At 38.9% G+C, this 16,248-nt stretch overlaps 1 protein-coding gene across 1 annotated transcript in view; it reads left to right on the forward strand.

Moving 5' to 3' along the window:
* Nucleotides 1-16,248, forward strand: part of CA10 (carbonic anhydrase 10) — a 142,764-nt gene that overhangs the window by 31,822 nt on the left and 94,694 nt on the right. The gene's annotated exons all lie outside the window — the stretch shown is intronic.

The raw sequence follows: 16,248 nt of genomic DNA on the forward strand, positions 1-16,248 counted from the left end.
TTCTGAACTAAACTTCAGGGAATGTTTGAGGGGTGAAGAATGGGTACTACTCTTTAAGCTTGGTGGTTTGCGGAATGATCAATCTGTATTACATAATTCCACTGCACAGACTTCATGGGTGTGGAATAATGAAGTAATTTGTGATGGGTAAAAGCACATGTTTATACATCTGTTGTTTGGATGAGCTTTGCTTTGAATACGTTGTGTAAGCATTTCAGGGTGGCAAAGGCAATCAGATCAAACAGTTCTGTACTGTTTCTTGGACTTCAGATACATGCTCATAACCTTTGAAACTCTTGTGTTCTTGTGCCTGTATTAATTCTCTTGATCATGATCTTGTTTTGTTCATTACATTGTAAAAGTGGGCTTTGATGCACACAAAATATAAAGGTGACTAAAGCTAATTTGTAGTCATGGAATTCACACTTGTTAGAACTCCATCCTGTTACCAAAATGTGTGTCAAAATAGGAGAGCACAAACGTTTCTTGCCCTGGAGGGACACTATTTCCATGACCCTTACTGAGTCATACTAACTCAAGTCATTTTATGTGGCAATACTGATAATAATACCTAGAAGGTTCCAAGTAACCAATAAATGAACTTCATTGAAGCAGATAGTTTTCTTCCTTCCTTATAATAAAAAATGTAAAGCAACTTTCACTCCAGAGAAAGTTCTAAAGCCACAGTGGTTCATTATTTGCTATAGATGACCAAATCAACAGCTACTCATTTCTTAATGGTTCCACGATGAGAAATCTTTTTCATAGTTCCTATTGTAACCCACTTTGCTATAAAAGAGAAAAGGCTGCTGGAGATTAATGCTGCTCATGCCTTTTGCTAGGATGATGTTGATGGGATTATGCCCTAACATAGGCCAGCTGGCAAAGCTACACAGACTCCAAAGGAACATTGGGGCAGTATCTGTGAAGCACTGAGGAACTCCTTCCAGGGAGAGAATGCATTAATTTGGAAGTGATTTATAAGGAAAAAGAAGCTTGGAATATGTGACAGTTGTGGTCGTGAGTGCCAAAGCCTGATTTTAAACTTCCCACTTTATTCATGTGCTTTTGTAGTGGCCTGTGCAGTCAGTGCAAGTGTCCCCAGTTTTTCCTGTGGGGGCTTTAGCATTTCTTTTCTAACGTATGTTTTTTTAATGTACGTGTCCAAAACTAACCTTTGTTAGATATGTCACTGTAAGAACTATGAAACATTTGTTCAGGGCCTGAAATGGAGAAATGAAAATTAACATCCATCTCCATCTTACATTTTCTGAAAAGCCCGTGTACTAACCCATCCTCCAGTTACCTAGGAGGATATTTCACACACTGAGACCAGTAACCACTTGGCTTGGCTGCCTACATAATACAGAACAAACCTACTGATCACTACTTCTGAATTGCTCCCTTCTATTCTAACTACAACATTCCTCCTCGTCTTATTTTGGAATTTAAGGAGGCTGCAGCACCGCTCACTGTCTGCTGCATTTGGCTTGTCAGAGAAAACTGTGGTGCTGTCTGAGCTACAGCAGTGTTCTAAACAGTCTGCACACACTCTTCAAAATCATTCAGCCTAATGCCAACTCTGAAGAACTAGACAGCTGTACACAACTACTTAATGGAACAATGGTAGCTCTTCTTTTAGAAAGCAATATATTGAAGCACTTCATTGCTGCAGGGTGATAAAGCATAGATTCTGGAAACCATTCATTTATTGATTGAAACTTAGATTCATAGGTTAGTATGTGCAATATTTCAGCTTTGGGGGTCGTTAAAGATAGCTGGAAGGAAATAGATTTTGTAATAGATTACTTTTTTACTTCCTTCGGTGGTTCTGCAAGAACTGTTTGCAAATCACATAACTAGAAAGGAAACTAATCAGTATTATCCTTTTTTTTTTTATTGTTTGTCTCACTTTAGTTGGCAGCAACTAACCCATACAAGGGCATGCCAACAAAGATGGTTGCATTAATCAGAATACACTGATATTTTTGAATTGTTTTTTTAAGCTATACCTAAATTCTGCAGTGGCTTTCCAATCTACACAGGAAATTTTCTAATTAGTTTTTCATTTCAAGCTTTGAATTACCTAGCAATCACTGTAGAAGCCTTTCCTGAATTAATAATGGTGGTCAGTCTTAAACCCAGAATTAAATCTGCCACTACAGCTTTTGGGGTGGTCTTCTGTTCAGTAATGCAAAGGGTGACAAGCAATGAGAGGATTTCAGAAACTCCCTTTCTAAAAAGGAAGTTAAAAAGGAGGGAAGAAATGGATGAAAGGGAATAAAAATAGGAGAGATTAATGTTATGTGTTGGTCACATTATATTGTTCAAACTGCATTCTATAAAACTGTGATAGACTATTGAATTCCTGCCCTTACATATGACCTGTGGACTTTTAATGTTCCAGTGGTGGGTAACCTAATCAGGCAGAAACAAAGAGTACCTACTGTCTGTACATGTCCCATGCTTCATGGTAACAGGGACAATATTTATATATAGGAAAGAAATAACTCCAGCTTTTTATCACTTCCTCCATTATTTCTGCTTAGCAGTAAACAGAAGATTATACCAAAACACTGAGTCTGTGCAGAGGGAGATGCACAGGACCTCAAGACATTGCACGTGTAGTTCTCCCAGGCACTCACGTGAATTAAGGCACAGTAATGAACTCTGAAAATCTCAGAATTGCCAGCATTGCCTCTCCAAACTTACAGTTGGACCACTAAAGTGGTCCCAGGTCCCTTCCCTGTCAGTAGCTGAATTACCTTTTGTGGCTATTTTTGTGTTCCCCCCACCCCTGCTAATTTACAACTACCATTCACAGAGCAAAAACTGCACAGAACAGAATTGCCTCAGACTTTGCTTTATTGTACTGACAAAACCAAATGATTGAAGTTGTCTCCCTACCTATTTTTCTAGCCACAGCCAGGTACTGCAAAGGTCAAGCCTTCCCTTTATAACCCATACTGGACTGAATAGCATGATGCCTCTTGCTGTGTTACCAGCTGCCTCCTACCTCCCCTACTCCTTCTACAAACACAAGCAATATCCCCCCCATCTGCTTCAGGAACATGCTAGTATGGAAGAGCAGACCTTCAAGGCAGTGCTCTGCAGATCCCTGACGGTTACTGTTCCTCACATTTCACTTTTAGGTCAGATGCCTGTATGCAGGGAGAAGTCATTCCAGTTGCTTCTTGATTAAAGTGATTAACCTTACAGTTTTACTAACCCTACAGTATTACTACTATGAGTTGTAAGAAGAAGGAACAATTAAGTAACACTAATTCCTTATGACAGCTGTAGCTGGTGAGGGCTATCACAGTTTGCATGGATGGCTTCTGGTTCCAAGGACATTTAAGAGATGGTGGTTGCAATTTATACCATCAAACAGAAGAACAAGGAAAAGTGCAAAATGTGCTCTCATGCACAATGGCATCCTACATGCATTACAGAATCCTGAGGAAATTAAGTTACCACCAGTTAAATAACTGCTTTTCTGCAAATTTAATGGGGTTTTTTTGTTTGTTTTTTTAATACTATGCCAATGCACTTAGAAGTTTTTAGAAGTGAAAAGCCAACAAGCCATCCTGGTACCTTGCAAGATATCACAGCTCCAAGATAAGCACACCCCCTTAAGGTGTAAGCACATCCTCTTAAGGTGTTTAGGTGTTTCTGTCACTATTCATATTTTTTGAAATAGGATCATTGCTGTGTAGGACCTTAACCCTACCGTCAGAACTCTGAGGGTTTGCTCTAAACAGTGAGATTAATACCGGGGAGGTTTTATTCTTAGGCTCTTCACTGTGATCTAAAAGCAAAGTGAGGGATTCTAAGTATAGATACTGGTATATACAGGAAAAGGTTTATTCTGTCCTTGACATGCTGCTAAATATAAAAGCAGCTGAAACATAACTGAAAGCTTATAAAACCTTACTTATTCGGAAGGACTGCTCAGAACAATTTTAGGTGCTGAACAGGAAAGCTTCTGCCCATTGGTGCAGCTGAGTGTATGTGCTGGGATGTTCAAGAAGTTTATCTCATCTTAGGCCTTGGCAGGCTACCCTTCACACAGTATCAGTAGCTCATGTCACCCTTTGGCAGTAGGGATTTTGGTGATATCCTGTACTACCGGAGGAAAACAGAAGCACAAAGAAATCTGATGGAAGAATCAGTGGCTGCTCAGTCTCAGATCTGAAGTACTCCTCAGTTCTCTAAGCTAATAATCCACAGTTTCCCAGTGGAGAAAAAAAAGTCCCTGGGAATACCAAGGAAGAGTATTTTACTATTAACAATATTCTTCTGTAGTGGAACACAGCTGGGTTTAATTGTGGAAGGGATGCAGTTGTTCAGCTTTTGATTACTTACATATTTTTCCTATAAAATATTACAGTGAAACTGAACTGGAATCAAATTCCAGCACTGAAATAAAACCGAGTGCTTTACTCTCCTTCTGTCATTATGCTACTTAGAAAAACTCCTGTAAGGCACTTCGATGAAGAGAAGAACATTTTATGAGTTACTGTTTGCAATTAACAAATTGGAATACAATTCTTTCTTTTTCCTGAGAGTATTTACATCAGGTTATTAGATTAGATTTCCTTCTTCAGGAAAGCTATTCACAACTGCTACAAGGGTGATGAACTCAGCACCACCGAGGAGTTCATGTTAATGCAGCATGCAGTTCTCAACTCACACATCATGCTAGTACAGTTTGGTGCCATTAGGGTAGGATTTGCCAAGTCATACAGAATAAAATATAGTAATTGCAGACACACCCTTATCTATAATTAAACATTTCTAAATTCAGATTACACTACTGCACTGTGTATTGCCTGTTGTAGCATGCCAGCTACATGTTGTCAGTGAAGGATTTATTCTTACACGTAAGAACTTCCCTGTGAAATCCAGTCCTCTGCCCTATAGAGAAAATAGGGCAAAAAGAAAAGATGATGCTGATTCCTAAAGGTGGATCTGTCATACCGAATGGAGGCACTTGATCTTTACAGTCTGTTATGATTTAATTTGCAAATATGAAGTCAGATTTGTAATATCAAAATTTATTCAATAGCTTGCAAGAGTTTTATTTCCAAAAACCCTACGTGCACGTATGTGTAGAATTACTTAGGCTCTTCACTTATGGGATTGCTATTGACTTGATAACCTACAGCCACTCATTTGTACTCAGTGAAAATATCCTCCTCATGTAATACCTCTGTGAAAAGATCAGTTGTGAGCTCACTGAACCATGCATCCCCTGAACATACTCATGAACAAAATCCATCCTCACCGATTTGCTGTGTCTGCTCAACTAGGAACACATGGAATGATTATTTGGAGAAACTTCACTGCTGTTACACACCCATATTGAAGTACAGCTATCACAACATCATGCCACCATCTTATTTCTGGGCACATGCTATTTGCAGTCACCAAGATACTCTCTTACAAATAAACTCATCTTAAAACAAAGTCACCTAGTTAATGCATTTCCAGCTACCTGATGACCCTGTTTAGATCTATAAATCACATTAGAATTAATGACTTTGGCCACAAAAGGAAGCTTTCTGAACGTTATTGATTGGGTGCTTTTTTTCCTACTACTGCTAGTGGAAATATTACTCAGAATTACCCCTTCTTCCTTTCTGAATAGTGTGTGGTTTTATATTAGGACACTGCTTCATTTAGTATTTCTAAAATGTATGAAAATGCATTAGTGTTTCCAGACCAAGCAGTCACCAACTTTATAGTCAAGACATAAACCCTGAAAATAACAGCATAACATCATAATGGGAAACCTGACAGGTCGTTAACTACAGCTGTGCAAATGGCACTGCTATAATTCACAAGTGCCCACAGACAACATTACAGTCTTTCAATAAACATGAACTATGCAGCAGAAAATAACGAGGTCACACAGGAAGTTGTTCACATAACAACCAAGAGCAGTGCTGGTAAGTACTGCCCCCCAAAACAGGGGTGCAATGCCACAGAAAGTGCAGCAATGAGAGCAGAGTAGCAAGGTCCTAGGCTGCAGCAAGCAAGGATTTGCTCAAATATAACAGCTGAGGGTGCAGAAATAAAGGAAATCTTACCTTGAAAAGGATCCAGATTCACAGGGATCTCCAGCAAAACAGCCCCACTACCACTGCCAGCCCTTAAATGAGGGCTGGAAGGGGTGGATCCTGGCTCCAGCTCTTCAGTCACTCAGGTACATTGCACACACCTGAGCTCTCCTGGGCTGGCCCTGCCTTCCCACCAGGTGCTCCATCACTGCTTCAAGCAGGATTATAGGGATTTGATTTAGTAGTTGGGTAGGGATGGTGATAGGAGGATGGTTGGACTGGATGATCTTGTAGATCCTTTCCAATCTAATGAACCTATAAGCCCTGACTCAGCATTTCCACTACACAGGGGTAAAATCTTTAGGACTGTCTTATGCCTTCCTCTGATTATTTTCTGTATCTTTTTCATAATCAGGAGTTTTATTTGTGCGGGCTTCAGTGGATGCTGAAGATCTTTACACAGAGAGATCGTTTTACAAATATTAAGTGAGATGGAAATAAAGATAGAAAGACTGAGTTTGAGGTAGACTTGGGGAGAAATAACCAACCAGATAAATGCCTGTGTCATCAGTCTGCCTGATCACCACACTGCTGGTTATTGCTGTTCACTGTTGCACATTAGGCCATTCACCAAGAAAGAGTTCTGTTTCTATTTAGATTTTCCTACCTAGTAGTCAGTAATCTTCAAACAGCTCTTCTTCCTACTTCTAAATTAGGCTTTCTTAAAATGAAAAGGAAATAAATGTCTGAAGTTTAATGGATTTGGCTGAAATGCTTGCACTGCATGGCCTCACCAGGCTCTCTTATCCAGATACTGTCATCTTCAGAATTACCTGGTACTTTAATGTGCATTTTAAATTGGCTAACAAGGATATAAATTAAAGTAATGGAGAAACTAGTCTCTGAAGATTTTATTGCTCATTGTAATTTTATGTTTATGGATATACTGCTTTGAGGCTGGACTTGAGGCTTTTTGATTCTAAGGTATATGGTAAGAAGATGGTGCCTCTCTCCAGTGCCTGGTGACATCAGTGAAATTGAGTCTTTCCACTGGACTGCAGTGGGCTCTGGCTCAGGGCCATAGTCACATCGTTCTGTCAGTTTTTTAGCTATACCTTTCCAGTTAAGCATGCCATCCATGTTCTACATTAAATAATAGTCAAGAGGCTAAAAAGAAAAATAAAGATGATGTATTTGCTGAGATGCAAAATTAAATGTGATTTGCAGGCAGAGAGAAGATTCTCTTCCAATACTTCTCAATCAGTGTAATCACAGTGTTGGAATTCTGGAGAGGAACGAAGGAAAAATAGAGATTTAAGTGGCAAAATTGAGTTGAAGAAAGTGAATATTTTCTCCTGTGTTAATGACTCTCGGGTTTCTGTCTGCCTTCTATTGCTTCTCCTTTGTTGCTGATTCTGAAGCTACTCTCCTTATAGTCTTCACTGACTCTAAGTGCATTTAAGCAGGCTCTAATATATAGTTAAGCATGAATATAGGGCTACAAATAATGTTTATTGAAGATAACGGAAATCCAAGTTTGTTACATCAAAAATGAGTATTTATGGTTATTTGTACCATCATGTATAGTAAGCAGTAAACATTTGTGTGGGTTTTGAGTCAAAACTCTAAATCAGCACTGGATTGCAAAGGAGAACATGAGGCAGCTCCAGAACATGAGTATTTTAAAATAATGAAAAATTGCTCCATTTCATAAGCAACATTTCAGGCATTAGAGAGTGCCGTTTAAAACACAGGATAATTTTGTCCCACAGTTTTCCCTTCCAGAACTGGTTTGGTAGCCTTTTTAGGACTGATGGCCAGAACTAGAAAGTGTTTATGTGATTTAAAATGCAAAGGACTGGACAAGCAAAAAGAGCTAAATGGTTAAAATAGAGAGTGTCTCAAAAGCTCCGAGAATTAAGAATCCAGATTGTTTAGACAATGAGATAGAAAGATCCCAATAGGCATCTACTGTATCATTCAGTACAGTACAATCGGCTTGAAAACGGTTGTATTTCTGACTGCAAAGTTCCAAAGCATGTGAATCATCTTTAATTCAGAACTTTAGTCCCTGCAAGAGTGTTATCCATTTATTCTTTTAGGGGTTGAGTGGGGTAAATAAGTATGAGATAAGCTCCTGCCCTCAAAACTCTACCACATATTAAATGGGAATCTAGAGAAAGTGAAATGACAAGACAGTGAAATGACTGCTATGCAGTAGTAAAGGTAAATGAAATGGTTTCAAGTGAAAGGTGTTCTTCTTTCTTGCCTGCTTCTGGGAAGATTTCTGGTAAAGTGTTTCTAAATGCATCCTTCAGGGAAGCTGTTACTGAGATACTGGCATTTAATTTTCAATTTCCTGCTTGACCTTGTTCTGCAATATGAGCTCGCACTGGTTTTCGTGCGTAATGTACATAAGGACACTGTCCACTACTTTATACATACTACCATTGCCAGGCCATATATTTGCAGTGAGAATTTTGTGGAGCAAGCTGATCGTAATTGAAGAGGATATTCTTAGTAGCAGGGTTTTAAAATACAAAGCTGTTGAACTAATGTTAGCTGACTTTAATAAGAAAATATATTCAAAAGCCTTTAACAGATATACTTTTGCTTACCAGTCACATTTCCAAACTGTACTATAGACTTGTCTTTGTAGAGAAATAACGCACTAAATCCTGGAACATGACCAGGCTGCAAACAATGTCAGAGATAGGAAGTGGTGGTGGGTTGTTTTTATATTCTGTACAGTCCTTGCACATTAAAGAAAAAATGGTTTTGAAAGGCCCTGCCATTTACTGACCCTATGTAGAGACCGTAAATGAAAGTTCTGGTCAGACTTTTCTGTAGTAAAGGCAAGGGGAGTGGCACGAGAACTGCCTTTCTGTGTGCCAGTAACGGACAGCCCCACTCCCTTCCATGAACTCTAAATTTAGAGCAAGAAATACCTACAGAACATGGCGAACTCTGTGATTGATTTGCTGTTGAAGATGATTCCTAAGAGCTCAAGTATCTCCAGAAGGTCACTCCCACCTCCAGAAAACACACACAAGAACTTATTTTTAGGCTTCTGTAGAAATACCTTGCCCACACAGTAAATTGGACATATGTTCTTGGATTTAGCTGCCAGTTTTGTTAAATTCTGGGCTTACTGTTTTTACTAAATAAAATTCCCATCTATTTCAGTCCAAGCAAAACTAATTTTGCATAGAACTATTTCTCATAGACCCAGCATCCAGAGCTAAGTCTGCTGTTGACATACTTCACTGGGAGCTGTAACTTCAGTTACAGCAACTAGAAAAGATTTTGGATTAAGTGCACGCTAAATTGCACTGATAAATCCCAGTGAGGATGGTATCTAACTTTTGTCATCTCTTGCACAAAATGGACATGCTGTTCCTGTAACCAAAATATCCTGTCCTCCCTTTTCTGATTTGTCCGATTAATTGCCTATCGTGTCTGCACTAAACACTGTAATACTGATCCGTTTATACATGTGGGATACAAAGACCCAATTCCTATAATCTTGTATTGAATGAATTAGTAAGAAGTAGATTCAATAGAAGTAGATTCAATACTGGCCTTTTTCAGTGTCTCTCTCTGGAAATCCTGTCTATCACCAAATCCCAGAGAAGATAGCCTTTAAATATTAAATTGTACTTCATCTTTGATCACTCTCATGATCTCTTCTTCCTAATTTAACTTCAGTTTAAAAAAGCACTCCTTACATTTGTCAATGTCATCTTCCTCTTAGAAATCTCTCATTCACTATTTCCATGCAACACAAAACACTTGCATTTATCCTCTTAATTCCTTAGGCCCTTATTTAAGCATCACCAAGGGAATTTTCTGTTGTTAAGAACATACAGAGCAATTTTATTTCAACTGAGTGGAAGAATTTTTTTACCCAATTGGTTCCAATGAGAGAGTATTATAATTTCATCCTTGACTTTTAAGCCAGGTTCATAAACTGACAGCAGTTGACTTTCATTTCACATACAGCCTTCTACATATGTCCAGGAATAGGATCATCATCTGAAAACTTGGTTCTAGAATATTCCAAGGCTGATCATGAAAGGGGATAGGTGACTTCTGTTTGGAAAATAAGATTATTTTTCATCAGATCTCCAACACTGTATTTTGAAAGCGGTTATCTATAATTAGAAGCTGTGACATTTTACATTTTGCATATTGCTTTCTGTATCCTTTAATGTACATTTTGTATAATTTCAGTATTTTACCATCTCAGAGCATCTCTTTGCAAAGGATGAAAGAGAACACTGAGATTTGGCTTTCTGATAATACAGTCCAGAGTAACTCCTGTCTCTTGACAACACTGAGGCTTTTCTTGTTGTTTATGAACCACTGCCACTTTCCTAATTAGGTTTTGCCATGTTGTTTTTGAACAGCTAAGTAGCACAGATCTCTTTCAGGTGTTTTTTCTTTGAGATTAATTGTAAACATCTGCCACCTTGTGAAAATAGCATTTCTTGTAGTTGTTCAGAAGAGTTCCTGAGAAGATGTCAGTTTATTTTCTGAGTCGTGGCTTTGTATTTTCTTCGGACTCTGTGTATAAATTTTTCCTTTCCCTCCATCAGTGTGACCCTGCTTCTATACTGCAATATTTCAGAATGATATAAAGAGGTGAAATCAACAACGCTGTAAAACCAACACTCGGTGTTGTATTTCAATCATAAAATGGCATCAGAAGTATGTGGTTTTACAATTTGTAGAATCCTTTTTCTATTGTCAGTGAGAAAAAAAAATGAATTGAAATGTTGAAGCTTTTCTATAAGGGAATAAAAGTTCTGCTGTACGACACCAAGACTTTGAAAGAACTGTTATGGATTTTCACGCCGGCACAAGTAGAATATGATAGGAAAAAAAGATTAAAACACATAAGCAACCTGAGCAGATGGTTAAAAAAATAGAAGAGAATACCTGAGAAAAGGTCCCTCTGACATTCACTGTTAGAGACAACAGTGGCTGTTAATAAAGCAGAGTTAATTCTATAGCAAGGAGTGAAATATTATTTAATCAGCAGTACTTCATACATAATTCAATTAACTGCCTTCACTCATCAGTATTAATGAGAGCTGGAGCTTGGATTAATGTGCTCGAGCTTCATAACAGCACTCCCAGTCTACTTAAATGGTGCCAAAACTTAATAATGCTCTGCCAATCAAATTACAGCATCTGAGCTCAGTGCATCAATGGACTGATATTACAAAGCATCCTATGCTCACATCGTTGTTTGCTAATTCCTTATTTATGCTGATCTCTGCACTAAACAGTTCAATTAGTGTACAGTGTTAGAACACGTTACATTTCTTAGCACTTTCTTGTTGATTTGCTTAGGATCATCCACGTTTTTAAGCAATAATATAAATGATGTATGCACGTGTTTTCAGTGCATAATTTTTCAGTATTAACTTCAGTCTGTGGAACAGGCTGCCATAAAGGGATTTCTGTTAGTCACAGAAATGAAGATGCTAATTAATTTCTGCTTCTGTTCCAAAGAACATTACTACTGCAGTTGGTGCTTTTCTAGACATAGCAAAGGTCTCCTCCTCACTTACAACAAACCCAACCCAGGCTGTGCCATTTGCTGCTGCTAGCTCCTTGTGCTGTCTCATTCTAGGAAGAAGAAAGGGACAGTGAAAGTTTCCAAGATATTTCCCCCTCTGTTATTGACAAATTTGATTCTCAGGAAGTTAATGAGGTTGCCTGAGTGGAAGCTGAGAAAAAATTGCTTGGGGAATATCTCACATTCAGTGCAACCTGTGACCAACCTCGTCTAGGAATCTTCTGAAGAGCTAACCCAGAACTGCTGAGCATGGAGGCAGCATGATGCTGCTCATCCCACCTTTAACCATACTGAAATAGATCTCTGCTGCTCCTCAGAATCCTCGGCCATGTTTCAGAGGTGAGTTAAGGAAGGACTGTGGCACCCAAAAGAAGACTGAGTTACTGAAATATTCTTTGAAATGTAACCTCTGGAAGCATTACAAACTATCAGGAGAACCAAAATCAGGAGAAACAAAAAAAAAAAAATTAAAATAAACAACCCATCAACAGTCTCTCAGTTGTAACTCCTGTCAGGCTTTCCTACCAGCAGGTTTTCTGCCCCCCACAGGACAGGCACAGACTCCATGCCAAGTGTCGCTGCTGGCCATAGCTCCTGGGCAGCTGTAAATTCACAGATCTCAAGGCTAGAAGATGCTGCTAGATAATGGGTATGGATTTTCTGTACATCATGACTGTGTCATCCACCTGCCACCTGTACTGAACCTAATAATTTGTCTGAACAAAGCACTACTCCATAAACTTTACTGCTGAGCAAACAGCGGTATGCTGTTGGCAACATCATACTTTGCTCTCCCTTTCAGCTCATCAAAAGATGACTCAATTACCATTTAAAAGTTTATACTGCCTATGAAGTCAAGGACTGAGGAATTAGTAGTCAGCTTGAATGTGTTTTGAAAAGAGTAAAAGTATCTTAATGTGAAAAACTGACAGGTCTGTAGGCAGGTATTACAGGATAAACTGCAAACCAGTCATACTGTTAATTTTAACTAGCATAATGTATACAATAAATAACAAGCAGATGAAAATGACAGATTTGGTTAGCATATAAAAGAGAATGGTCATTCTGGTAATGAAGAAAACACTACAATAAGCCTAGCTAGTTTATGCCCAAATTGGAAATGCTGGGATCCATAGATATTTCCTAGATACAAAATGCCCCCACACTTGGCGTCACAAATTATACTCCTCCTGGAAAACTTCAGACAAGAGGTAGAAGTGGTAGTTGGAAGCATGCTTGGGAACGTTTTGGGTATTTTTACCAGAGTTTAGATAGGACAGCTGAGTTAAAAGACACGTTTTTAAGTATGAGAGCAGACAGAAGCCATCTGCAGTCATCTTTCATCCATATAATGTGCCACAATTTACCTAATAGGTATTTGTTATATCCAAATTTAGATACTCCTCAGGCTGTAAAAATGAGTGAAATAGAGAACATTCAGCATAAAAGTAAACCAAATATTGCCTGTCTATCTCAAAGTTTTTCACTTGCAGACTGGAGAGTTGCAGGGAGCACCCTATTCCTCATAGTGCACCACTCAAAAGCACTTTGTGATGATCGATGGGAATTCAGACCTGACCTCTGAAATACAAGCTGTCTTCCCCTGGGTTTGGAGGTCCTCCTTGGGTGATTTTCTCATTGGTTGGGTGTCCATTTTCTTTGCAGTAGCCAAGTGACACTAATTTTATGAGTGTGCATGAAATTTCCAGCAGAGAGTTTGAGAAACACTCTCCCTTACAGAAAGACTGTGATTTTACTGGGAAGTACAAATCATGACTGATTTTTAGTAGTTAAGTAATGAAGGAGTCACCTCCAACACAGAAATGAGATTTCCAGGAAAAGCTTGAGCCCATCAAAACCTGCTGTTGGGTTTTTTGACTTTCATCCTTTTGGATTCTGGTGGCAGACAGAGGTTCATTTGCTTAATGAGCTATAGAGTGTTTTCAGACTTGTAAAGAGCCATGAGGAAGGGTCACCTCGGGGGAAAAGAGATCTTAATGAAACCTCACTGTGCTGCAAAAATTGCGCTTCCTGATTTTTCCAAAGAAAGTTCTAGAACTGGAAGGTTTGTAATCACTGGATATACCCGGGCAGGTCTGTGAGTGAGAGCTGCTGTGGACTTGTACATTAGGCAGTCCATCTGAACTGCTTTATCCAAGTATTTCTTAAGAACTTTTGATTTAAAATGCATCACAAAGTCCTTCCACCAATGTTAGCAGCAGGAAACTTCAGATGATATCAGAGAAGATATTTCCCAGAGGTTACAGTTTATGGAGTTTTTCATCCTGCAAATTGCAGTGTATTTTTTGAGGGCAGAAAAACTGAAAATGAGCAAGCTCAATTGTGGGAACAAAAATAGGTTCCTCACTCCCCTGCAAGTGTCCCCTCTGCTTAAAAGCAGAACCTGCACGAAACATGCAACGAAGTCAGGATTAGGTGGGAATTGCAGTGATTGAAAGGACATTAAACATCAATTTCGAAATAGATGAGGATAATTTATTTAGTATCTTTTGGTGAGTGATGTGTGTTCAGAACATGAAGACAACTCTGGGAAGCCCTTAAGTGCAAGCAATATCTGCATTTTAACCAAAAAAAGTAGCCCGATGAGAAAGCCAACTCAGATAACTATGGCCTTCCTGAAGCAAACTGTGCTGAACAGCTACTGGGAGCATTTAGAAACATGCAGAAAGGAAAAGGAAAGAAGGATGTTTGATAGTCTAAAGCAGGTGTTCTTCCACCAAAAAACCTGCAAGACAGCCATGTTAAATCTCCACAATTAAAACTCATTTCTGCAAAGGAGTGATATTTTTAGCTACTTCTTTTTTGTTGTTAGGAAATATTCACCACTCAAATCGTTTCCTTTTGAAGCTGTTAAAATCTTCAAACAGCACCAGTGAATGTTACCACTGAAATCACATTGTGGTTTCAGAAGAGTCATTATTACTCAAGAACCACAATCACAGAAAATCAGTAGAGTAACAAGAACCCCAGCCCTCATAATGGTATTGAAATATGTCTAAATGCAATAATAGCAAAAAGTAACTCTGCATCTCAAGACTGGGGAGCAAACCATTGGGCTAAGTCCCAGGCAATGATGTATAGAGACCATTTTCCTACAAAATTGGCCACAGTTAATGCTACAGAAAATAAATGAATGCTCCTCTTGTACATTAGGTAGTAGTCAAGTGATGAGTGTTCCAGGAATTGTCATTATATTGCTCCACTGGTTTCCTTCAGAAGCAAAACAGATATATCAGCTGCCCTTGCTGACAACAGCTAATAGTGCAGAACAAAGGAAAAGCATCACTATTGATGTAGGTGAAGCTTCCGATGACAATTACCAAGCTGTGAGACTCAGATTTGCCCTGTTTCCCTTGCACCACAATGAAGCAGCCAAAGTAGTTCTGATCGGTTCAGTTAGAACTTTATGAAGACAGCATTCCTAATGCAAGCTGAGAGGGTTTTTATGTTATGTATTGTTACCTCTTATGATTTACGTTCAAGTTTCTGCTTAGAAAATATTTTGGAAACAAGAACTTTCCTCTCTGTTTCCCTGTAACATATCCAGTCTTTTCTGTTAAAGCAAGCAAGCTCATAGGCTAGATTGAGCTTAGTCACTGCACGTAGCTTATGGCTGCTAAACCACTGTCACTGCTCTGCTAAGCTGAATGCAGATCAATGGGGAATCTTATTTCAATGTGTATCACCACCGGTGAGCAACAGTTCTGCAGCTGCTGGAAAAGCAGGCCAGGGTTTGATTCTCTGAAAGCTCGGACAGAAAAACCATTCTGCGTATTGTGGGAGGTGAAAATAGAAAGCTTTCTTAAAAGAAAAAGGAGTGTTTGTCCTGCTGTCTCAAGAAGTCACCCCCTGTCTGCCCAGGCCAGTGCTGAGACTCAGTTAAGTAAACCAGGAAGAAATACAATTTTGATTGTAAGCCTGGTATTTACTGTTCTTTATTTGGGCAGAAGATACTGGAAAAATGCGTTGAGAGTAAACTTCATCTGTAGTGAATGGATATTTGTACATGGCAATTTTAATAGGATTTATGATCACTGACTTAGCTTTGGTAGCTTTGTGCTGGGGAAGTTCAAACAGAAGCGAGAACACTAAAGATGGCTAATCTGTACCTCTAAGCCCTCTGCTTCCACTCCAAGTGCTGAATACTAAAGCTCATCGCCATATATCTAAAGCACAAAAGGCTGTTATACAAAAATAAACCTCGTGTTCATGAATAACAATTTGTGTTCATTTTCACAGAGTGCAAACTGAAATCACATCAGCTAACAGTAAATGCACTCAGCTAATATAATTTGTGTTTGGAACGAGTGGTGTGCTTTCTGCTAGTGCTAAAGCTGGGCTGGTGCACTCATGGAGACAATGGTCATTTGTCTGGAGAAGTTTGTTGTTGCTCTAAATGATCTTCTGATGCCTATTAAACAAATTCAATATAAAACTGAATTATCACCTGGGAACTTCACTCAAACATTTTTGCTTCAAAAAGAAAACTGGGTAGGAAGGGCTCCATGCTGCGACGTGGGAGTTTTAGCTCTCTAGTTTAGCTGGTCATGTTTCCATGATTACTAGGTTTGAATTCTC

Source organism: Cyrtonyx montezumae, unplaced genomic scaffold (genome assembly GCF_038088225.1).
Source record: "Cyrtonyx montezumae isolate F1298 unplaced genomic scaffold, pur_monq_1.0 scaffold_19, whole genome shotgun sequence".
Taxonomy (NCBI): Eukaryota; Metazoa; Chordata; class Aves; order Galliformes; family Odontophoridae; genus Cyrtonyx; species Cyrtonyx montezumae.